The sequence below is a fragment of the Oncorhynchus mykiss genome, chromosome Y, assembly GCF_013265735.2.
Source record: "Oncorhynchus mykiss isolate Arlee chromosome Y, USDA_OmykA_1.1, whole genome shotgun sequence".
NCBI classification, from domain to species: Eukaryota; Metazoa; Chordata; class Actinopteri; order Salmoniformes; family Salmonidae; genus Oncorhynchus; species Oncorhynchus mykiss.
The window spans coordinates 1,943,756-1,969,471 of record NC_048593.1 but is presented as its reverse complement, the minus strand read 5'-3'; the positions used below and the strand labels follow the sequence as shown (position 1 = coordinate 1,969,471).

General features: G+C 41.8%; 1 protein-coding gene and 1 non-coding gene across 5 annotated transcripts in view; one reads left to right on the top strand and one right to left on the bottom strand.

Moving 5' to 3' along the window:
• The window catches only part of LOC110509553 (endothelin-converting enzyme 2-like), a 56,963-nt gene extending 52,811 nt beyond the window's left edge, over positions 1–4,152 (bottom strand). For 3 of the 4 annotated variants that reach the window (XM_021590491.2, XM_021590492.2, XM_036968068.1), the window contains exon 1: positions 3,942–4,152. The gene's annotated coding sequence lies outside the window, so the exon portion shown is untranslated. Of the gene's footprint in view, positions 1–3,916 lie in introns of all 4 variants that reach the window. The other variant, XM_036968067.1, reaches the window with a different exon arrangement.
• A 21,279-nt stretch (positions 4,153–25,431) lies between these two features.
• On the top strand, positions 25,432–25,486 carry LOC118945681. Its single transcript, XR_005040796.1, has one exon. It is a non-coding gene; the product is annotated as a U7 small nuclear RNA (small nuclear RNA).
• Positions 25,487–25,716: the final 230 nt, after the last annotated feature.

The window sequence follows — 25,716 nt, the reverse complement described above, 5'->3', positions numbered from 1 at the left end:
TTGAGAGGGCATCTGCTACCACTAAAGTTTACCCAGGCACATAGGTTAGAACAAAACCATAAATGTAACAGTGAAACTTCACAACCAACCCTGGGCACTACTTTTCTATTTAGGTATAACGCTTCTCAGCATCAGTCAAAGAATGGGTTCATAAGCCACAGGCTTCCACACACCTTGATGCTCCTGAAGCAGCACTGCTCCAATGCCATCTTTAGAGGCGTCCGTGGACACCTTAGTAGGCCTGTCAGGTTAAAAAAAAGTTAGCACTGGCTCTTCAGCCAAAATGTTCTTTACATTGTCCCACTCTCTTTCGTGTTCTCGGTTCCACGAGAACTCTCTTGTCCTGAAGGAGTGTTATTAAGTTCACTGTTTTAGCTGACAGATTTGGTAGACTTCCCCAAATAATTGACCACACGCAAAACACGCTGAATGCCTTTCCGATGTGTGTGATTTGCCATCTCCCTCACCACATTGACCTTGGCATGATCAGGCTGCACACCCTACGAGGATAGCCTATCCAAGAAATGTGATTTCCTTCACACAGAACTGTCATTTAGCCCGATTTAGCTTCAAACCATGCTTCTGAACCATCTGCAGTCTTTTCCAACTGCTCATTGTGTTCCTGAAGTGGACCCACAGACCACAGAATGATCCACATACACTCAAACTCCCTCTAACCCCTCAGTGGACACTTTCCATGGCCTTGTGAAAGAGCTCAGGGGCAGAACGTATGCCAAATGGTAACCTCTTAAAGGAATATCTTCCAAAGGAGGTATTGACTGTACAAAGCTTGGTGCTGGCTGCATCCAACCTCACCTGCCAGAATCCATTTGAAGCATCCGACTTGGAGAAATAATGTGCGCCAGCCATTTCACACGCCATCTCCTCCCTCTTAGAAATCTGAACAGTCTCCCTTTTGATATATTTAAGGTCCTTGGAGGTCCATACAGACTCTCAGATCTCCATTCCTTTTGCGAACACACACCATGGAATTGGTGTCAGTCTGTTGGCTCGTCTGTTTTCACAAGCACATCGAGTTTTGCCATTCTTCCCAACTCATTCTTTAGATCCTTCCATAGTGGCACCGGAACTCTGCGTGGTGCATAAATCACTGGCTTGGCATTCTCTGTGAGGGTTATAGAGTGAATGAGAAGCATTGCACCAAATCCTGTGAACACATCTTTGTTCATTCTCCTCCATCTCAATGGTGTGAACATTTTGTCTCCCATACTTGTCCTTTGCAAAACATATTTGTCCAATAACATTTTTCCCCTTGCACTTTTCCTAAAGACAGGACATTTCCTTGTCTGGTGCCACACCTGTTACAATCACATTGCTTGTAAATCCTTTGCTCATAGCGCCCCCTTGTGTCCTTATGTACAAAAGCCACTGCTGCGCTTTCCACCTCCATAGCAGTGCTTGCTGGTGTGGAGCTAAAGGTTTTAATATGCAATTGAGCCCGCTTATTCACCTGACATATTTCTACTGCAGTGTCCAAATGTAACTCACTTTCCCACAGCAATCTTTCTCTAACTCTGGAATCATTTATACCAAACACAATCTGATCTCGAAGCGTAGATGAGATTAGGTGTCAAAATGACACGTCTGTGCTTTTCATTTCAAATCAGTAGAAAAGACGTCAAACACAACATCAAACACGACGTTCATATGTCCCGTTCTTCTTTGGCAAACAACATGCATCAAACTGAACCAGTACCTCCGCAAACTCGTCTTTATCCTCCATATTTGCAAACTTGAAGGAATTGAATATATTGAGAGCAACTTTACATTCTTCCGGGCTCCTTTGTAACGCCAATGGCAGACATATACAACAAAAACCTCTGCCGAAATGTTTTCCAATTCGTGTCAGAATTCCCATCCAGGCACAAAGCCTCTGGTGGCTTGAATACATCCATTGCACTTCCATAAACTCCAACATCCACAGAAAAAAAACATGATTTCCACTTCTGGAACCATATCCTTCTTTGTTAGTTACAGCGAGCAAGGACAACCCGCACCATCGATCATAGATGAACGAGTTTAAATTTTATTCCGCCATTGCCACACATACACCACAGGTGTTGTAAAAGAGTGTCGTAAAACATCACTCAGAACCACGTCAATATGGGGACTAAACACCTCCCTCTGCAACTGGATCCTGGACTTCCTGACAGGCCGCCACCAGGTGGTAAGGGTAGTTAACAACACATCCGCCACGCTGATCTTCAACACAAGGGCCCCTCAAGGATGTGTGCTCAGTCCCTTCCTGTACTCCCTGTTCAATCATGACTGCAAGGCGAGGCACGACTCCAACACAATTATCATGTCAGTGGTAGGCCTGATCACCAACAACGATGAGACAGTCTATAGGGAGGTGGTCAGAGACAAGGCCATGGGGTGCCAGGAAACAACCTCTCCCTCAATGTGATCAAAACAAAGGAGATAATTGTTGACTACAGGAAAAGGAGGACCGAGCACGCCCCCATTCTCATCGACGAGGCTGTAGTGGAGCAGGTTGAGAGCTTCAAGTTCCTTGGTATCCACATCACCAACACACAATCATGGTCTAAACACACCAAGACAGTCGTGAAGAGGGCACAACAAAACCTATTCCCCCTCAGGAGACTGAAAAGATTCAACATGGGTCCTCAGATCCTCAAAAGATTCTTCAGCTGCACCGTCGAGAGCATCCTGGGGGGGTTGCCTGCTGGTATGGCAACTGCTCGGCCTCCGACCGCAAGGCACTACAGAGGGTAGTGTGTACGGCCCAGGACATCACCGGGGCCAAGCTTCCTGCCATCCAGGACCTCTACACCAGGCGGTGTCAGAGGAAGGCCCTAAAAATAATCAAAGACTCCAGCCACCCTTGTCACCCTAGTTCTCTCTGCTGCCACGTGCCAAAAGGCTTCTTAACAGCTTCTACCCCTTCTACCCCATAAGACTCCCGAACAGCTAATCAAAGGGCTACCCAGACACCTCTTTTACAATGCTGCTACTCTGTTTATTATCTATGCATAGTCAATTTAACTCTACCTACATGTAGAGGGAGTGGCAGGTAGCCTAGTGGTTAAAGCGTTGGGCCAGTAACCGAAAGGTTAAACAAAAAATACCCCAAAAAATTACATATTACCTCAACTAACCCACAAATTGACTCTGTACTAGTACCCCCTGTACATAACCAGCTATTGTTATTTTACTGCTGCTGTTTAATTATTTGTTACTTTTATTTTCTAATTTTACTTAACACTTATTTTTTCTCAAAACGTCTTAAAGCATTGTTAGGCTTGTAGGTAAGCCTTTCACTTAAAGTCTACACCTGTTGCATTTGGCGCATGTGACAAATAAAACTTGATTTGACATGAATGTCTCATGCAAAAAAATGCAAAAAAATGCAAAAAAAAACTTTGAGCACCTTCATTTCTTGAATATTTTGTCATTCAGGTCAAAAAAGTATTTTTCAGAGCGAATCCATATTAAACTAAGCAGCTAGAGGACAACCGGTAAACGTAGATGTAATTTTATTTAAAAATTCTTACTTGTAAGGAACACTTACACCATTTTTGCAGGCATAGGTTTCCGGTTGGCGCCTATATCAATGAATTGTGTACAGCCTGATTAATCAGACTACTACAGAATATTTTTCCGAAAACATAGAATAATGTCCTCTCTGAACTCAGTAGTCTACTGATGAGACACTGCGGTGTATGTCACGATGCGATTGCGAGCTCACGTCTACTGTTCTAACGAACACTTCAAACTACCGTTCTCAATTCCCCACATGCGCCAAGTACAAACATGTCCATTTCTACAACTCCATTACTGCTGTTGCATGAAATGCAGGTGTACACCATTCGTTTGTGCTATTAGCGGCAATACGGACTCAATTACTATTTCAGTTTATAAAAGAGTGCCTTACTTTGCGAATTTCATCCATGTAATACCTGTTTGTTTGAGAGCTCCGTCGATGTCGGGCGTGCAGTGTTGCTACTGAGTGCACCCGCCACACCTCTCGAAAGCCTATTCGGGTGTTCTCAAAGTGGGGTCAGAGGTACTGCAAAGGTACATATCTTTAAAATAATTTTGACCAAGAGATCCATGGAATATATTTAGAGAGTCATATTATGTATCTACAATTTATGTTCTTAGCCCTGGGCAACATGGGACTGCGAGTCTCACAGGGATATTGGTATCCACAGTACTGCACCATTTTTTTTTTATATCAACTCAATACTGTTTGATTTACATAAATGCAGTGTTTTTTCTCTGCCTCGTGGGGAAATGTGTAGAATTGCAGGATATTAGCTTGAAAGCTGCAACAACAATAACATCTCTCCACTTCATGAAAAAAATTGCAAAATTACAGGATATTAGCTTGAATATGGCAACATTTTCTCTCCAATGCCACAGTGCAAGTGGATTGAAACAGTGAGAGAATAATCTGGTTTACCTTGCAAAACATTTAGCTACGGTTGACTATGGTCTTCACTAAGGAATTTACCCCAGTCTTCAGACACATTCACACAAATGGAGATGTCCGTTGAATTTTAATTGCATTTGTCAAAAATATCTAGACATAGCCACTAAGAGACAAAGCCTGTATGTATAATGACCATTAGCTAGATCCAGTCTAATAGCTAGCTAGCTAGCTAGCCATCCAGCTTAATTTAATCCACATTTTTGTTGTGTTACAGCATGAATTCAAAATAGATTACATTTATTTCCCCCCCTCACCCATCTACACACAATATGCCATAATGACAAAGTAAAAATATATATTTTGAATTTTTTGCAAATTGATTCAAAATTAAATACAGAAATATCTCATTTACATAAGTAAAACAGGGGTAGTGGCAGAAATATTGCATGTAGAGGGCTATATAGGTCCGCTAATACAGGATTAGTAAAGGCCCAGTAGTGCATTACTTTTATGAGGAAAAAAGGTTCTCACAAATGTTTCATTTTTAATGAAACTTGTTTTATTATTCAGACTTTTCAGGGGGTGCGCCAGCACCCTCAGCAACCCTACTTCCCGTGGCTATGCCTTCCTGTGTGGTGTCTAGTATACAACAGGAGTTCCCTGATCCAGGTGCAGAATACACTGGGTTTCTTCCTCATATTTACTGATACCATTCAATTCAATAATAAAAAAAGACAACACAAGTAAAAATGTTATGCCAAGTGCCACATCTCTCTCCATTTAGAGACATCAATATCAAACCCTTTTGTCAGTCTGGACTCGATCGGGGAGAGGATGAAAATGTCAGTGATGACACTTGCCAGTTGGTCCGCACATGCTTTGAGTACACATCCTAGTAATCAGTCCGGCTTTGTGAATGTTGACCTGTTTAAAGGTCTTGCTCACATTAGCTACCGAGAGCGTTATCACACAGTTGTCCAGAACAGCTGATGCTCTCATGCATGCTGCAGTGTTGTTTGCCTCGAAGTGAGCATAAAAGGCATTTAGCTCATCTGGTAGGTTCCAGTCACTGGGCAGCTTGCAGATGGGTTTCCCTTTGCAATCCGTAATAGTTTTCATGCCCTGCCACTTCCGACGAGCGTCAGAGCCAATGTAGTAGGATTCAATTTGAATCCTTTATTGACGCTTTGCTTGTTTGATGGTTCGTCTGGGGGCATAGCAGGATTTCTTATAAGCGTCCGGATTAGTGTCCCGCTCCTTGAAAGCAGCAGCTCTAGCCTTTAGCTCGATGCGGATGTTGCCTGTAATACATTGCATCTGGTTTGGCTATGTACGTACGGTCACTGTGAGGACGACGTCGTCGATGCACTTATTTATGAAGCCAATGCCATTTGATGAATCCCGGAATATATTCCAGTCTGTGCTTCCAAAACAGTCCTGTAGCGTAGCACCCACGTCATCTGACCACTTCTGTATTGAGCAAGTCACTGGTACTTCCTGCTTTAGTTTTTGCTAGTAAGCAGGAATCAGGAAGATAGAATTATGGTCAGATTTGGAGGGCGGAGAGAGCTTTGTATGCATCTCTGTGTGTGGCGTAAAGGTGGTCTAGAGTTTTTTCCCCTCTGGTTGCACATGTGACATGCTGGTAGAAATTAGGTAACATGGATTTAAGTTTGCCTGTATTAAAGTCCTCGGCCACTCGGAGCGCCACTTCTAGATGAGCATTTTCTTGTTTGCTTATGGCCTTATGTTTGCTTATGTTTGCTTATGGCCTTATACGGCTGGTTGAGTGCAGTCTTAGTGCCAGCATCGGTTTGTGGTGGTAAATAGATGGCTAAGAATAATATAGATGAGAACTCTCTTGGTAGAAAGCGTGGTCTACAGCTTATCATAAGGTACTCTACCTCAGGCGAGCAATACCTTGAGTCTTCTTTCAAATTAGACATCGCTGTTATATTTGTCAACTTATTGACAAATAGACACACACCCCCACCCCTCGTCTTACCAGAGGTGGCTTCTCTGTCCTGCCGGTGCATGGAAAATCCCGCCAGCTCTATATTATCCGTGTCGTCTTTCAGCCATGACTCGGTGAAACATAAGATATTACAGTTTATAATATCCTGTTTGTCACGTCCTGACCATAGAAGCTTTTATTTTCTATGGTAGAGTAGGTCAGGGCGTGACTGGGGTGTTGTTCTAGTTTATGTTTTCTATGTGGGGTTCTTGGTTTGAATTTATATGTTGGTGATTTGTATGATTCCCAATTAGAGGCAGCTGGTTATTGTTGTCTCTAATTGGGGATCATACTTAAGTAGCATTTTTTTCCCACCTGTGGGTTATGGGATATTGTTTATGTTTAGTTGCCTGTTAGCACTACATTGTTGTCACGGTTAATTTATTCTTTATTGTTTTGGTTTTTCTAAGTTTCACTTTCTAATCAAATATGTGGAACTCTATGTATGCTGCGCCTTGGTCCGACCATTATTACGAACAACGTGACACTGTTGGTAGTGTAATCTTGATCGTAGGTCATCCATTTCATTTTATATCAAACCGAGTATTTTATATTTAAAAAATTCACATCGGCGTAACACACATTACCGTTGTTAATGAAGCAGTCTATGTCATTAGGACAATAAACGAATCAAGCTAATTCTAGGTCGTCACTAGTTACCAAAGTCATAAAGCCCACCTATTTCTACAATTTATTTTCTTAAAATGTTATTTTAAACCTAACCTTAACTACACTGCTAACCGTGTACCAAATATTAACCTTAAATTAATACCAAAAAGCACATTTTTGTTTTCTTTAATTTTTATGATATAGCCAATCTAGATTTTGTGGTTATGGTAACTAGTGGAAACCCTAATTCTATGCTTTCCTGACTGTAGCTCCAGATTGGGTTTAGATTCAGGCAGGTGACGGGCGTTACGGTGTGTTTCTAATAGTTCACTGTATTAGTCAGACTCAGACATGAGTTAGCTACCACGATAGCTGAATCCATTATTTAGTTTTGCCCTAGGCAATACAGACTGCTAACATTATCAAATGATAACGTTACTTAACCAGCAGTATTTAAACAATACAAAATCAACTTGTATTTATTTTACCTTTATTTAACTAGGCAAGTCAGTTAAGAACAAATTCTTATTTTCAATGACGGCCTAGGAACAGTGGGTTGTTCAGGGGCAGAACAACAGATTTTTACCTTGTCAGCTCGGGGGTTACTAGTCCTTCCGGTTACTAGTCCAACGCTCTAACCACTATGCTACCCTGTATGAGCTATGAATTAACTAAAATTGTAATGAGGTAGCTAGCAAGCTAGTTATCTAGCTACGCTAACGTTCGCTAAAACGCTAGCTAGTCTGCATCACTGACACTAGCTAACATTAGCTAGCCTGCCGAGTTTTATCAAAATACTGCTACCTACATGAAGAGATGTAACGTTACAGTGCCTTCAGAAAGTATTCATACCACTTGACTTGTTCCACATTTTGTTGTGCTAGAGCCTGAATTCAAAACGGTTTAAATCTATTTTTTTCAGCACCCATCTACACATAATACCCCACATTTTCCCATTATTCTTTTCAAAATTCTTCAAGCTCTGTCAAATTTGTTGTTGATCATTGCTAGACAACCATTTTCAGGTCTTGCCATAGATTTTCAAGTAGATTCAAGTCAAAACTGTAACTCGGCCATGTTTTAGGTTAAATCAAATCAAATGTTATTGGTCACATACACATGGTTAGCAGATGTTAATGCTAGTGCAGCGAAATGCAAGTGCTTCTAGTTCCGACAGTGCAGTAATATCTAACAAGTAATCTAACAATTCCACAACAATTACCTGATACACACAAATCTAAAGGAATGGAATAAGAATATGTACAAATAAATATATGGATGAGCAATGATCAAGCTGCATAGGCATTATGCAATAGATGGTATAAGATACAGTATATACAGTTGAAGTCGGAAGTTTACACACTAGCTAACGTTAGCTAGCCTGCCTAGTTTTATCAAAGGTTGGAGTCATTAAAACTCGTTTTTCAACCACTCCACAAATTTCTTGTTAGCAAACTATAGTTTTGGCAAGTATGTTAGGACATCTACGTTGTGCATGACACAAGTAATTATTCCAACAATTGTTTACAGACAGATTATTTCACTCATAATTCACTGTATCACAATTCCAGTGGGTCAGAAGTTTACATACACTAAGTTGACTGTGCCTTTAAACAGCTTGAAAATTTCCAGAAAATGATGTCATGGCTTTAGAAGCTTCTGATAGGCTAATTAACAATCATTTGAGTCAATTGGAGGTGTACCTTCCCAAGATGGCATAGCAGTTCAGACGTATTTTTGTCCTCGTCCTGTCGTGTCCCGTATATAGATATATTTACAACTTTTTTTTCACATACATTTTTAATTTTCCAAAAACTCATCTTCAGAACACTCTCCTGCAATCCGCTTCACCAATTTATATTTATATAAAAAAGTATTATTTACCTCAGATCTGAGAGGCTAGCCAGAAATTAGCCATTAGAAGCTAGCCGGGAGCTAGCCAGAAGCTGGTCCAGAAGCTACTCTGAAGCTGGTTCAGAAGCTAGTTAGCTTATTTACTGGCTAATCGTTAGTACTCAGCTAACCACGGTTTGTGGTCATCGGCTGTCCTTTGGCTCGAGAATCTATCGGCAGTTTTGTACGGCGCGGTGCAGCGCAGCGCGGCTCGGAACGGAACATACCGGATTTCGGCCGCCGGAGCTAACATCAATTGTTCCGGAGCTAGCCAGCTGAAGAGTTCCATCAATCACTCCTGGGCTGCAGTCACCTATCCGGACCCGTTTTGATTCCTACACGGAGCGCCACCGGGCCTTCACAGCTGGACTGCCGACGTTGTCTACCCGAGGGAATTGTCCTGCTGGCTCCTCCGGCGCAACGTTGCCTGGGCGCCCATCTGCGGCCTGCTAGCCGTTGGCTATCTTATCGGCTGCTATCTGAATAGACAATCGGACAATTTTATTTTATTTTTATTTATTTATTTTTCTTCTTGGGCCTCTATAACTATATCTATTGTTTTTATTTTTGTTGTTGTTGTGTGATTTGGATTAATCCCCTCTACCACACGGAACCCCACTAATCTACTGACGGAACGCAAGAGGTGGCTAATAACAGACCTCCATCCTATGCTAGCTTGCTCCTATGCTAGCTTGCTACCGATTTAGCTGTCTAAATCGCCGTGACCCCCAACCAACCTCTCCACTCACTGGACCCTTTTGATCACTCGACTGAGCATGCCTCTCCTTAATGTCAATATGCCTTGTCCATTGCTGTTCTGGTTAGTGTTTATTGGCTTATTTCACTGTAGAGCCTCTAGTCCTGCTCATTATACCTTATCCAACCTATTAGTTCCACCACCCACACATGCAATGACATCTCCTGGTTTCAATGATGTTTCTAGAGACAATATCTCTCTCTTCATCACTCAATACCTAGGTTTACCTCCACTGTATTCACATCCTACCTTACCTTTGTCTGTACATTATACCTTGATGCTATTTTATCGCCCCCAGAAACCTCCTTTTACTCTCTGTTCCAGACGTTCTAAACGACCAATTCTTATTGCTTTTAGCCGCACCCTTATTCTACTCCTACTCTGTTCCTCTGGCGATGTAGAGGTGAATCCAGGCCCTGCAGTGCCTAGCTCCACTCCTATTCCCCAGGCGCTCTCTTTTGACGACTTCTGTAACCGTAATAGCCTTGGTTTCATGCATGTTAACATTAGAAGCCTCCTCCCTACGTTTGTTCTATTCACTGCTTTAGCACACTCTGCCAACCCGGATGTTCTAGCTGTGTCTGAATCCTGGCTTAGGAAGACCACCAAAAATTCAGACATTTTAATTCCAAACTACAACATTTTCAGACAAGATAGAACTGCCAAAGGGGGCGGTGTTGCAATCTACTGCAAAGATAGCCTGCAGAGTTCTGTCCTACTATCCAGGTCTGTACCCAAACAATTTGAACTTCTACTTTTAAAAATCCACCTCTCTAAAAACAAGTCTCTCACCGTTGCCGCCTGCTATAGACCACCCTCTGCCCCCAGCTGTGCTCTGGACACCATATGTGAACTGATTGCCCCCCATCTATCTTCAGAGCTTGTGCTGCTAGGCGACCTAAACTGGAACATGCTTAACACCCCAGCCATCCTACAATCTAAACTTGATGCCCTCAATCTCACACAAATTATCAATGAACCTACCAGGTACCTCCCCAAAGCCTTAAACACGGGCACCCTCATAGATATCATCCTAACCAACTTGCCCTCTAAATACACCTCTGCTGTTTTCAACCAAGATCTCAGCGATCACTGCCTCATTGCCTGCATCCGTAATGGGTCAGCGGTCAAACGACCTCCACTCATCACTGTAAAACGCTCCCTGAAACACTTCAGCGAGCAGGCCTTTCTAATCGACCTGGCCGGGGTATCCTGGAAGGATATTGATCTCATCCCGTCAGTAGAGGATGCCTGGATATTTTATAAAAATGCCTTCCTAACCATCTTAAATAAACATGCCCCATTCAAGAAATTTAGAACCAGGAACAGATATAGCCCTTGGTTCTCCCCAGACCTGACTGCCCTTAACCAACACAAAAACATCCTATGGCGTTCTGCATTAGCATCGAACAGCCCCCGTGATATGCAGCTGTTCAGGGAAGCTAGAAACCATTATACACAGGCAGTTAGAAAAGCAAAGGCTAGCTTTTTCAAGCAGAAATTTGCTTCCTGCAACACTAACTCAAAAAAAGTTCTGGGACACTGTAAAGTCCATGGAGAATAAGAACACCTCCTCCCAGCTGCCCACTGCACTGAAGATAGGAAACACTGTCACCACTGATAAATCCACCATAATTGAGAATTTCAATAAGCATATTTTTACGGCTGGCCATGCTTTCCACCTGGCTACTCCTACCCCGGTCAACAGCACTGCACCCCCCACAACAACTCGCCCAAGCCTTCCCCATTTCTCCTTCTCCCAAATCTGCTCAGCTGATGTTCTGAATGAGCTGCAAAATCTGGACCCCTACAAATCAGCCGGGCTAGACAATCTGGACCCTTTCTTTCTAAAATTATCTGCCAAAATTGTTGCCACCCCTATTACTAGCCTGTTCAAACTCTCTTTCGTGTCGTCTGAGATTCCCAAAGATTGGAAAGCAGCTGCGGTCATCCCCCTCTTCAAAGGGGGTGACACTCTTGACCCAAACTGCTACAGACCTATATCTATCCTACCATGCCTTTCTAAGGTCTTCGAAAGCCAAGTCAACAAACAGATTACCGACCATTTTGAATCTCACCATACCTTCTCTGCTATGCAATCTGGTTTCAGAGCTGGTCATGGGTGCACCTCAGCCACGCTCAAGGTCCTAAATGATATCTTAACCGCCATCGATAAGAAACATTACTGTGCAGCCGTATTCATTGATCTGGCCAAGGCTTTCGACTCTGTCAATCACCACATCCTCATCGGCAGACTCGACAGCCTTGGTTTCTCAAATGATTGCCTCGCCTGGTTCACCAACTACTTCTCTGATAGAGTTCAGTGTGTCAAATCGGAGGGTCTGCTGTCCGGACCTCTGGCAGTCTCTATGGGGGTGCCACAGGGTTCAATTCTTGGACCGACTCTCTTCTCTGTATACATCAATGAGGTCGCTCTTGCTGCTGGTGAGTCTCTGATCCACCTCTACGCAGACGACACCATTCTGTATACTTCTGGCCCTTCTTTGGACACTGTGTTAACAACCCTCCAGGCAAGCTTCAATGCCATACAACTCTCCTTCCGTGGCCTCCAATTGCTCTTAAATACAAGTAAAACTAAATGCATGCTCTTCAACCGATCGCTACCTGTACCTACCCGCCTGTCCAACATTACTACTCTGGACGGCTCTGACTTAGAATACGTGGACAACTACAAATACTTAGGTGTCTGGTTAGACTGTAAACTCTCCTTCCAGACCCATATCAAACATCTCCAATCCAAAGTTAAATCTAGAATTGGCTTCCTATTTCGCAACAAAGCATCCTTCACTCATGCTGCCAAACATACCCTTGTAAAACTGACCATCCTACCAATCCTCGACTTTGGCGATGTCATTTACAAAATAGCCTCCAATACCCTACTCAACAAATTGGATGCAGTCTATCACAGTGCAATCCGTTTTGTCACCAAAGCCCCATATACTACCCACCATTGCGACCTGTACGCTCTCGTTGGCTGGCCCTCGCTTCATACTCGTCGCCAAACCCACTGGCTCCATGTCATCTACAAGACCCTGCTAGGTAAAGTCCCCCCTTATCTCAGCTCGCTGGTCACCATTGCATCTCCCACCTGTAGCACACGCTCCAGCAGGTATATCTCTCTAGTCACCCCCAAAACCAATTCTTTCTTTGGCCGCCTCTCCTTCCAGTTCTCTGCTGCCAATGACTGGAACGAACTACAAAAATCTCTGAAACTGGAAACACTTATCTCCCTCACTAGCTTTAAGCACCAACTGTCAGAGCAGCTCACAGATTACTGCACCTGTACATAGCCCACCTATAATTTAGCCCAAACAACTACCTCTTTCCCTACTGTATTTAATTTATTTATTTATTTTGCTCCTTTGCACCCCATTATTTTTATTTCTACTTTGCACATTCTCCCATTGCAAATCTACCATTCCAGTGTTTTACTTGCTATATTGTATTTACTTTGCCACCATGGCCTTTTTGCCTTTACCTCTCTTATCTCACCTCATTTGCTCACATCGTATATAGACTTGTTTATACTGTATTATTGACTGTATGTTTGTTTTACTCCATGTGTAACTCTGTGTCGTTGTATGTGTCGAACTGCTTTGCTTTATCTTGGCCAGGTCGCAATTGTAAATGAGAACTTGTTCTCAACTTGCCTACCTGGTTAAATAAAGGTGAAAAAAAACCTGTGGATGTATTTCAAGGCCTACCTTCAAACTCAGTGCCTCTTTGCTTGGCATGGGAAAATCAAAAGAAATCAGCCAAGACCTCAGAAAAAAAATTGTAGACCTCCACAAGTCTCTTTCATTCTTTTGCACAAATTCCAAATGCCTGTAGTTATCATGTTCACCTGTACAAACAATAGTACGCAAGTATAAACACCATGGGACCACGCAGCCGTCATACAGCTCAGGAAGGAGACGCGTTCTGTCTCCTAGAGATTAATGTACTTTGGTGCGAAAAGTGCAAATCAATCCCAGAACAACAGCAAAGGACCTTGTGAAGATGCTGGAGGAAACAGGTACAAAAGTATCTATATCCACAGTAAAAATGAGTCCTATATCGACATAACCTAAAAGGCCTCTCAGCAAGGAAGAAGTCACTGCTCCAAAACCACATAAAAAATCCAGACTTTTTGGAGAAAGGTCCTCTGGTCTGATAAAACAAAAATAGAACTGTTTGGCCATAATGACCATTGTTCTGTTTGGAGGAAAAAGGGGGAGGCTTGCAAGCCGAAGAACACCATCCCAACCGTGAAGCACGGGGGTGGCAGGGGTGCTTTGCTGCAGGAGGGACTGGTGCACTTCACAAAATAGATGGCATCATGAGGCAGGACAATTATGTGGATATATTGAAGCAACATATCAAGGCATCAGTCAGTAAGTTAAAGCTTGGTCCCAAATTGGTTTTCCAAATGGACAATGACCCCAAGCATACTTCCAAAGTTGTGGCAAAAAGACTTAAGGACAACAAAGTCAAGGTACTGGAGTGGCCATCACAAAGCCCTGACCTCAATCCTATAGAAAATTTGTGGGCAGAACTGAAAAGCGTGCGCGAGCAAGGAGGCCTATAAACCTGACCAGTTACACCAGCTCTGTCAGGAGGAATGAGCCAAGATTTGCCCAACTTATTCTGGGAAGCTTATGGAAGGCTACCCGATACGTTTGACCCAAGTTAAACAATTTGAAGGCAATGCCACCAAAAACGAATTGAGTGTATGTAAACTTCTGACCCACTGGGTATGTGATGAAATAAATAAATGCTGAAATAAATCATTCTCTCTACTATTATTCTGACATTTCACATTCTTAAAATAAAGTGGTGATCCCAACTGACCTAAGACAGGGAATTTGTACTTAAATGTCAGGATTTGTGAAAAACTGAGTAAAAATGTGAACAAATAAACAAAATACAGTACCAGTCAACTTTGGACACACCTGCTCATTCAAGGGTTTTTCTCTAATATTTTCACTGTTTTCTACATTGTAGAATAATATTGAAGACATCAAAAGTATGATATAACACATATGGAATCATGTATTTTATATTTGAGATTCTTCAAAGTAGCCACCCTTTGCATTGATGACAGCTTTGCACACTCTTGGCATTCTCTCAACCAGCTTCACTTGGAATGCTTTTATGAGTCGGGCCGCAGGGTGAAGGAAAAGCAGCCAACAAATGCTCAGCATATGTGGGAACTCCTTCAAGACTGTTATAAAAGCATTACAGGTAAAGCTGGAAGGCAAATGTTGGCTAGGCAAATGTTGGCTATTTGAAGAATCTCAAATATATTATGATTTGTTTAACACTTATTTGGTTACTACATAATTCCATGTGTGTTATTTTATAATTTTGATGTCTTCACTATTATTCTACAATGTAGAAAATAGTACAAATAAAGAAAAACCCTTGAATGAGCAGGTGTTCTAAAACTTTTGACCAGTAGTGTATATGCTACTTTCTTAGCTGAACTACCAAAACTAAATATGACACAAATTTACCCAAGATACAAAACCGGCTGAAATACAAGTGAATATTCTGTTATTTTGAGAGAGAGAAAACTACAGTGCCTTGCGAAAGTATTCGGCCCCCTTGAACTTTGCGACCTTTTGCCACATTTCAGGCTTCAAACATAAAGATATAAAACTGTATTTTTTTTGTGAAGAATCAACAACAAGTGGGACACAATCATGAAGTGGAACGACATTTATTGGATATTTCAAACTTTTTTAACATATCAAAAACTGAAAAATTGGGCGTGCAAAATTATTAAGCCCCTTTACTTTCAGTGCAGCAAACTCTCTCCAGAAGTTCAGTGAGGATCTCTGAATGATCCAATGTTGACCTAAATGACTAATGATGATAAATACAATCCACCTGTGTGTAATCAAGTCTCCGTATAAATGCACCTGCACTGTGATAGTCTCAGAGGTCCGTCAAAAGCGCAGAGAGCATCATGAAGAACAAGGAACACACCAGGCAGGTCCGAGATACTGTTGTGAAGAAGTTTAAAGCCGGATTTGGATACAAAAATATTTCCCAAGCTTTAAACATCCCAAGGAGCACTGTGCAAGCGATAATATTGAAATGGAAGGAGTATCAGACCACTGCAAATCTACCTGGCCGTCCCTCTAAACCTTCAGCTCATACAAGGAGAAGACTGATCAGAGATGCAGCCAAGAGGCCCATGATCACTCTGGATGAACTGCAGAGATCTACAGCTGAGGTGGGAGACTCTGTCCATAGGACAACAATCAGTCGTATATTGCACAAATCTGGCCTTTATGGAAGAGTGGCAAGAAGAAAGCCATTTCTTAAAGATATCCATAAAAAGTGTTGTTTAAAGTTTGCCACAAGCCACCTGGGAGACACACCAAACATGTGGAAGAAGGTGCTCTGGTCAGATGAAACCAAAATTGAACTTTTTGGCAACAATGCAAAACGTTATGTTTGGCGTAAAAGCAACACAGCTCATCACCCTGAACACACCATCCCCACTGTCAAACATGGTGGTGGCAGCATCATGGTTTGGGCCTGCTTTTCTTCAGCAGGGACAGGGAAGATGGTTCAAATTGATGGGAAGATGGATGGAGCCAAATACAGGACCATTCTGGAAGAAAACCTGATGGAGTCTGCAAAAGACCTGAGACTGGGACGGAGATTTGTCTTCCAACAAGACAATGATCCAAAACATAAAGCAAAATCTACACTGGAATGGTTCAAAAATAAACATATCCAGGTGTTAGAATGGCCAAGTCAAAGTCCAGACCTGAATCCAATCGAGAATCTGTGGAAAGAACTGAAAACTGCTGTTCACAAATGCTCTCCATCCAACCTCACTGAGCTCGAGCTGTTTTGCAAGGAGGAATGGGAAACAATGTCAGTCTCTCGATGTGCAAAACTGATAGACATACCACAAGCGACTTACAGCTGTAATCGCAGCAAAAGGTGGCGCTACAAAGTATTAACTTAAGGGGGCTGAATAATTTTGCACGCCCAATTTTTCAGTTTTTGATTTGTTAAAAAAGTTTGAAATATCCAATAAATGTCGTTCCACTTCATGATTGTGTCCCACTTGTTGTTGATTCTTCACAAAAAAATACAGTTTTATATCTTTATGTTTGAAGCCTGAAATGTGGCAAAAGGTCGCAAAGCTCAAGGGGGCCGAATACTTTCGCAAGGCACTGTATTAGCACAGGGGTCAAATAACTGAAATCTCCTTACTCTTTGCAACCCTACCTAATATCTATAACATCTATAATGTCTAATGTTTACACAACCACCACCTCTTCCTATGGGATTTTAAAGGTTTATAGGAAACATAGGGTCATTTGTCAAATTTAACCTCTCTCTGTGTGTGTGTGTGTGTGTGTGTGTGTGTGTGTTCACAGGCATTCCAGCACCTCTTCCTAACAGCCTCATTAACTTCTAAAAGCCGGTTTAACTTCAAAGGCAGTGTCACTGCTCACACCTCTGTTACACCCCCCCCCCCCTCTCTCTCTCTCTCTCTCTCTCTCTCACTCACACACACACACACACACACACACACACACACACGTATATATAAACACCTCACCTCAGACCTCTCTGCCACAACAAACTCAACGGAACAGAGTGAAAGACCCCTAGGCTATACCCCTCCTAAAGGCGTTTCTGACTGTTTGTCAAACTAGTTATCATGAATACATTTTAAAATAATCATGTATTTAAATAAGCATGTAAAGGTGTTTGTTAATCTCAGAATGTGTGTGTGTGTGTTCCTGTGTGCGTGTCTGTTTGTGAGAGAGAGAGTTCCAAAAGTTATTTTGTGAGTGTAATGTTTACTGTTTGTATGGTTTATTTCACTTTTGTTTATTATTTACTTCACTTGCTTCTGCAATGTTAACATATGTTTCCCATACCAATAAAGCCCTTAAATTGAATTGAAATTGAAATTGAATTGGGAGACGGAGCTCCAGTTTTCCACCACGACACCTGCTTCCCATTGGCACGTCACCTGTTCCCACGCCAGTGTCACCATGTGTGAAACAAAAGTTAATGACTGGGAGGGAGGGGAACACAGCAACAACACCTTCCTGTTCTTAGGGGAGCAGCGGTGACTGGAGGTTTATGGGACTGGGTCGTGTTCATCAGGGCATACTGTATCTAAACCTAGAATTCTTTCCTTTTGTTGCCTACTAAACACATGCCTACTGGTGTGTGGGTTCAGGTATGCATGTACTTGTGCGTGTGTATGTAAGAGAAAGTGTACGTCTCCAATGCCTCACCTCTACAGATACGGTAAAGGAGACTGGGGCCTACCCACTGTAGATAATAATGGTTTCGTAAGGGGGGATTTCACAACCAAAGGCTTGCTCCCCCACCCTCCTCCTATTCCTCCTTCTCCTCGCTTCCTCTCCTTCTCCATTCGATCATGGGAGCCACGGTGCCTGCTTATCCTCCACGACCAGTTCATCAAAGCCCCAAGAGGCTTTGAAGGATCTGATAGGGATCACTAAGACAAGGAGAAGAAGTCTGACTGTCTGACTGCCTGACTGACTGACTGTCATAGGCCAGACGGGGCGGGACACTAGTGGACAACAGGAGCCAAACAGTTGAATAATCATTACATCACAGACAAACTAACATTAACAAACAGGGCATGACTGACAGATTCACTGATGTAAAACTTCAATCGGAGGGTTTATATCAGCAGTGTTTCCTTTCTTCTGATTGGTCTGTTTGGTTTTTGAAGTATTGAAATAAAAGGCACCACTGTATGTGAGATATTTTGACATACACTACCGTTCAAAAGTTTGGGGTCACTTAGAATTGTTCTAGTTTTCCATGAAAACATACATGAAATTAGTTGCAAAAATCAATTGGAAATATAGTCAAGACGTTGACAAGGTTATAAATAATGATTTTAATTGGAATAATAATTGTGTCCTTTCGTCAAAGAATCCTCAATTTGCAGCAATTACAGCCTCGCAGACCTTTGGCATTCTGGTTGTCAATTTGTTGAGGTAATCTGAAGAGATTTCACCCCATGCTTCCTGAAGCACCTCCCACAAGTTGGATTGGTTTGATGGGCACTTCTTACGTCATGGACAGCCACATGTTTTTGGTATCTTTGTTTGTTTTCAGTGAATTATACTAAGCATATATAGCCTTGTTGATTTAATGGTGTTTTAAATGTTTAAGTTGAGGTAGTTCTCCTCTTGTCTTTGTGCTGACATGCGGTTTTATATCAGTAGTTGTTTAGTGAACTTTCAGAAACATTAACTTGCTAGACCATGCTGTAGGTTATGTAACTGTACGTTACATGCAATTTTTGCTTTGTGGACCTCACCAGACAGATGTTGTTGTCCGGTTTCAAATCAAATAACATTTTACTGGTCACTTACATGTGTTTAGCAGATGTTATTGCGGCTGTCGCGAAATGCTTGTGATTCTAGTTCCGACAGTGCAGCAATATCTAACAAGTAATATCTAACAATTTCACAACAAATACCTAATACACATAGTTAAGGAATGGAATTAAGAATATTTAAATGTATGGGTGAGCAATATATTTATATAGTATTAGTTCCTTTACTTAGATTAGTGTGTTTTAGGTATTTGTTGTAAAATTGTTAGACATTACTTGTTAGATATTGCTGCACTGTAGGAACTAGAAGCACAAGCATTTCACTACACCCGCAATAACATCTGCTAAACACAGGTTTTGTGATGAAACAAATGTATGTGTTGTTGAATTTATTCCGCCTCTGTGTGACTATTGTCTTTTTGTTGTCACGGCCTTATTGTATATCACGGTGGCATATGAATGAATGGGTTATAGAGCAAACAATGCAATTATCATAACATAGGTTGTGAAATGGCTTTTTAACTAGCTTGGCTTGGCTTCCTCTGTGATTTTACCCACACACAGCCACTGGATCAGTGACTAGTAGCAACTTCTGTTTGTGTGTGTGTGTGCATGCATGCGTGTGTTTCGTCCACGGCTGTGGGTGCGTGCGTATGTGCGTGCACCTCTGCATGCGTGTATGTGTCCTGAGGGGGGCGCGGGCAAAGTTTGTGTCCATAACAGAGTAGCAAACAGGGCTATTAGAGTTGAAAGGCTGTGAATTGAGCCAATCAAAGAGGGGCACGGCTGGAGACCGTCAGCCCACAGACAGACTGGCCTGGCCTGGGGCCCGATGGAATGACCTCGTCTCCTCTTCATGGATCACTCACACACACAGGCACACACACAAACTATGTGAGCTAATACAGTTGAAGACACACACACAAACACACACACACACATACAGCAGAGTGTTGGTCGATTTAATTTTGTCGAAAGTGGAGACAACTGGGTAAATCTCAAATTGGGAGTTTAATTTAACACGGTTGGGCCTAGTTATGGGCCCAACAGACACATACACACAAACTAACACACATTGTAGTAGGGTTTGACCCAGTTCAAAACAGTGTGGTTCATAGATAACTGTAATGGCAAAGCAAACAAAATATGTGAGCTAGCTAATACAGTTGAAGACAGACACTACAAAATACCAATCAGTGACTAAACTAACAGAGTCCTAATGGAATGGGCCTTTAAACAAGGCAAACAAGCGAAAAACAAACAATCATGAGAACCAGGAAGATGCCTGAACACTGTATTTATGAGTGGTGTTGGATAGACTAACTCAATGCAATGTGCTATCATCACATACACGATTTTTATGACTCTGGAAGTAGGGCGTCGTCATGAATAAAATGTTATCATTTGTTTTGTAGATTAGAATGTTCCGAGAGCTTCCATCAATAGAATAAAACCTAATTCTTAAGTTCCATCTTGCACAGACAGCAGTGGTTCCCAAAAGCACCCCCCCCCCCCTCCCTCCATACTCTGCACAAGGACTGTATGAATAAAATAGTAATTCAATAAATGAAGTAAATAAAATAAAGTACATTAAGTAGTAGTGCAGAGACGCATTACTAGGATTAATTTCCTCAAGTGATCTGTCATCCACACAGACACTGAGGAACTTACACACAGACTCATTGATTACAGTTATGACTTCCAAAGATCCTGATCTTTTTGTTTACTTTCTCCTTCCATATCTCCATCCCTTTCTCTCTCTCCCTCTCTTTCACTGCTAGGCCCTCAGTCTCTCTAGAGCGGGATGGGTATCAGCCTAGCCCACCTATCTGTCTCCCCTCTCTCATCCTGATCAGTGATAGTGGGCTGGGTGCTGTGCTTTGATGTCGACCTGTTGAGCGAGAAAGAGAGGGGGGGGTAGAGGGAGAAAAAGATAGGGAAAAGAGAGAGACAGGAGTTTTAAACAGGCGGGAGATGTACTGCAACAGACAGAACGGCCATCTCCCATACCACTGCCATACAGATACCATCAAAGACCCTGATTGCAACAGTGTGTGTGTGTGTGTGTGTGTGTGTGTGTGTGTGTGTGTGTGTGTGTGTGTGTGTGTCTTCAACTGTATTAGCTCACATAGTTTGTGTGTGTGCCTGTGTGTGTGAGTGATCCATGAAGAGGAGACGAGGTACTCTAGTTTATTTAGTAAATATTTTCTGAACTCTATTTCTATTTTCTCTATTTCTATTTCAGCCACACTTGTTGCTGATAGGTGAATAAAATTGAGCAGACAGTCATGTAATCTTCATAGACTAACATTGGCAGTAGATTGGCTTTACTAAAGACCTCAGTGTCTTTCAATGTGGCACCTTCATAGGATGCAACCTTTCAAACAAGTCAGTTCATAAAATGTCTCCCCTGCTAGAGCTGCTGTGGTCAACTGTAAGTGGAAACGTCTAGGAGCAACAACGGCTCAGCAGTGAATTGGTAGGCCACACAAGCTCATAGAACGGGATCGCCGAGTGCTGAAGCACGTAAAAAATCATCTGTCCTCGGTTGCAACACTCACTACCGAGTTCCAAATTGCCTCTGGAAGCAACTTCAGCACAAGAACTGCTCATCAGGAGCTTCATGAAATCGGTTTCCGTGGCCGAGCAGCCGCACACAAGCCTAAGATCACCATGCGCAATGCCAAGCGTCGGCTGGAGTGGTGTAAAGCTCACCGCCATTTGACTCTGGAGCAGGGACAAATTCCGATTCACCATCTTGCAGTCCGACGGACAAATCTGGGTTTGGCGGATGCCAGGAGCATATACCGGTCCCAATGCATAGTGCCAACTGTAAAGTTTGGTGGAGAAGGAATAATGGTCTGGGGCTGTTTTTCATGGTTCGGACTGTGACCCTTTGTTTCAGTGAAGGGAAATCTTAATGCTACAGCAGACAATGACATTGTAGACGATTCTGTGCTTCCAACTTTTGGCAACAGTTTGTGGAAGGCCCTTTCCTGTTTCGGAGATGTGGAAGAACTTGACTGGCCTGCACAGAACCTTGACGTCAACCCCATCGAACACTTTTGGAATGAATTGTAACGCTGACTGCGAGCCAGGCCGAATCGTTCAAGAGCAGTGCCTGACCTCACTAATGCTAAATAGATGCAATTCCCCAAGCAATGTTCCAACATCTAGGGGAAAGCCTTCCAGAAGAGTGGAGACTGTTATAGCAGCAAAGGGGGGACCAACTCTATATTAAAGCCTTTGATTTTGGAATGAGGTTTTCGAGAATGTTCATGTGGTGAACAAGCCTATAGTGGCCTTGCCTGCCTATGGATAGGCCTACGGCCATCTATCCATTTAAAGCAGTCAAATATCTGATACCATTTAATTAAAAAACTATATATTTAAAATGTAAGAACCAGTATATATTACAAACCTATTTCCAAACAGTATTAGGTTACTTTACAAAAACCCCACTTTCTGCCAGGCAGGGAGCGAACTTGGCCAAATGCGCACTATGCAGTGTAGATGGGTTTGGAGACAGGAGCGGTGACGCGCTGCTGTGGATTCGTGCTTCAGCTGGGTTTCTGCCAGCCTCATGGTCTTTCTTTCAGTGTTACAATAAGGATCAGGGGATCAAGTCAATCGTTCGCCTTTATGGCGGATAACAGACTAAACGGTCCTGTCTTTTCTGAAAGGCTAGCCTACTTCACAGCTTTGGTCTATCTCCTCCACTGCGTCTTGGAAGCCAGGGGTGGGGGAGGGAGTGGGTGGCATGTGGATAATATGCAGGGTGACTGAGTGAGTGATACATTGTGTTAGGGATTAATCGGCTCAATCACAAACCGACCCATTGATAAGATAATGACGGGCTGTTATTCGGACCGGTGGGTGGAATGGATCCGGGGGCTGCTGCGCTCTATCTCTCCACTTCTCCACCGCCAGACGGCTGTCTCCGCGCGCCATGGCGCTCGGTGTAGTCTTGCTAATTGGTCATTAACGTGGACTGGTCACTTCAGAGGGCCGCGGTTCTTTGATACTCACATTCCCGATTGACAGGGAAGTCTCGAGGCGACCGTCTTAAGAGACAGAAATCGCGTTTAGTAGCCTCTCACAACTCCATAATGGGACACTATTAAATGGGAAATAGTTTCTATAATGTAAAACAGTGATGTGGTTGATTGAAGGACAGTTTTATAATTCCAGGTTTTTAGCGATACCGCAGTTCAGTAGCCTAATATTTGTGACTGTAATTTACATTTTAACACTAGGCCAATAGAAGCCTACACTACCGGTCAAAAGTTTTAGGCACCTACTCATTCAAGAGTTTTTTTCTTAATTTTTAAAACTATTTTCTACATTGTATAATAATAGTGAAGTCATCAAAACTATGAATTAACACAAATGGAATCATGTAGTAACCAAAAAAGTGTTAAACAAATCAAAATATATTTTATATTTGAGAGCCACCAGTTGGTTTGATGACAGCTTTGCACACTCTTGGCATTCTCTCAACCAGCTTCATTAGGTAGTAATGCATTTCAATAAACTGGTATGCTTTGTTAAAAGTTAATTTGTGGAATTTCTTTCCTTCTTAATGTGTTTGAGCCTATCAGTTGTGTTGTGACAAGCTAGAGGGGGTATACAGAAGATAGCCCTATTTGGTAAAAGACCAAGTCCATATTATGGCAAGAACAGCTCAAATAAGCAAAGAGAAACGACAGTCCATCATAAAGAAAAACCCTTTAATGAGTAGGTGTTCTAAAACTTGACCGGTAGTGTATATCGTAGTCCAAGGGGATCTTCACATTTTTGCGCAAACAAATCGACAAAAACCCAATCATCAGAGTTGTCAGTCCTATCTCTCTCATCAGTAGAGACAGATCCAATGAGAATGATAATTATTAGACAACAATCACCAGGCAGATCAGCCATCATTGCATTATGTTAAACCAATCAAGCCTGGTCACCATCCAACTGGTTGAATATGGCCTATACCCACATAAAAAAGACTACAGTTTACTATATAATACTACAGTACTTACTATAGAATTATAGTTCATTATTATTATTAGTTCAAAAATAAACCCCCAACGGTTCTTCAAAAGGTTCTTTGAGGATCCATTAAATGGGGTTCGTTGAAGAACTTATAGGGGTTCCCCCACAGTTTTAATTTGAATAACCCCTAAAGGATACTTCAGGAACCTTTTTATTTTTTAGAGTGTATACTGTAGAATACTTTAGTATATATTACAGTATTATCCACACAAAAAACAAAAACATTTTTTGATAACTATAGTAAATACTACAGTATTTAATTTGCATACAATACCAGTCAAAAGTTTAGATACACCAACTCATTCAAGGGTTTTTCTTTATTTTCACTATTTTCTACATTGTAGAATAATAGTGAAGACATCAAAACTATGAAATAACACATGTGGAATCAAGTAGTAACCCAAAAAGTGTTAAACAAATCTAAATATATTTGATATTCTTCAAAGTAGCCACCCTTTACTTTCCACACTCTTGACATTCTCTCAACCTGGAATGCATTTAAATTAACAGGTGTGCCTTGTTAAAAGTTATTTTGTGGAATTTCTTTCCATCGTAATGCATTTGAGCATATCAGTTGAGTTGTGACAAGGTAGGGGGGTATACAGAAGATATGCCTATTTAGTAAAAGTCCAGATTTACCTCTGCTGCAGAAGATACGTTCCTTATAGTTAACTGCACCTCAGATTGCAGCCCAAATAAATGCTTCACTGAGTTCAAGTAACAGATACATCTCAACATCAACTGTTCAGAGGAGACTGAGTGAATCAGGCCTTCATGGTCGAATTGCTGAAAAGAATCAGCTACTAAACTACACCAATAAGAAGAAGACACTTGCTTGGATCAAGAAACATGAGCAATTGACTACTAAAATGGTGGAAATCTGTCCTTTGCTCTGATGAGTCCAAATTTGAGATTGTTGTTTCCAACCGCTGTGTCTTTGTGGGACCTCCTTCAAGACTGTTGGAAAAGCATTCCTCATGAATCTGGTTGAGAGAATACCAAGAGTGTGCAAAGCTGTCATCAAGGCAAAGGGTGGCTACTTTGAAGAACCTAAATATAAAATATATTTTGATTTGTTTAACACTTTTTGGTTACTACATGATTCCATGTGTTATTTCATAGTTTTGATGTCTTCACTATTATTTACACAATGTAGAAAATACTGTATACTCTGCCCATACCACCCTTCATTATATCCCAATTTGTGCCACCCATAAGTGAGAAACCTACATGCTAAGTATAGACCGTATTGTGTTCCCTATGGTTATAGAAAAGAGCAGACGGCTGAACTCTCCATTCAGAACCCAGTGTCACCTACCTACCTACAGATTATGGAACATTTGCTATTTTAGTATTTCTCCAGTAGGTTTCCTCAAGGAGAAAGCCCTCCACTTCTAAGTTAAAGATAATAAAACAAAAACACTTTAGTAATGTCCCCAAAAACACTACAGTAAATACTAAAGTATATTACAATCTGCAAAAACGCTACAGTAATTACTATAGTATATGCAAAAACAATTTCACTACAGTATTTATACTATAGTATAATGTAAATACTACAGTAAAGTCTGCAAAAAATACTACTATGCTATTCCTACCATAGTGTATACACTACAATA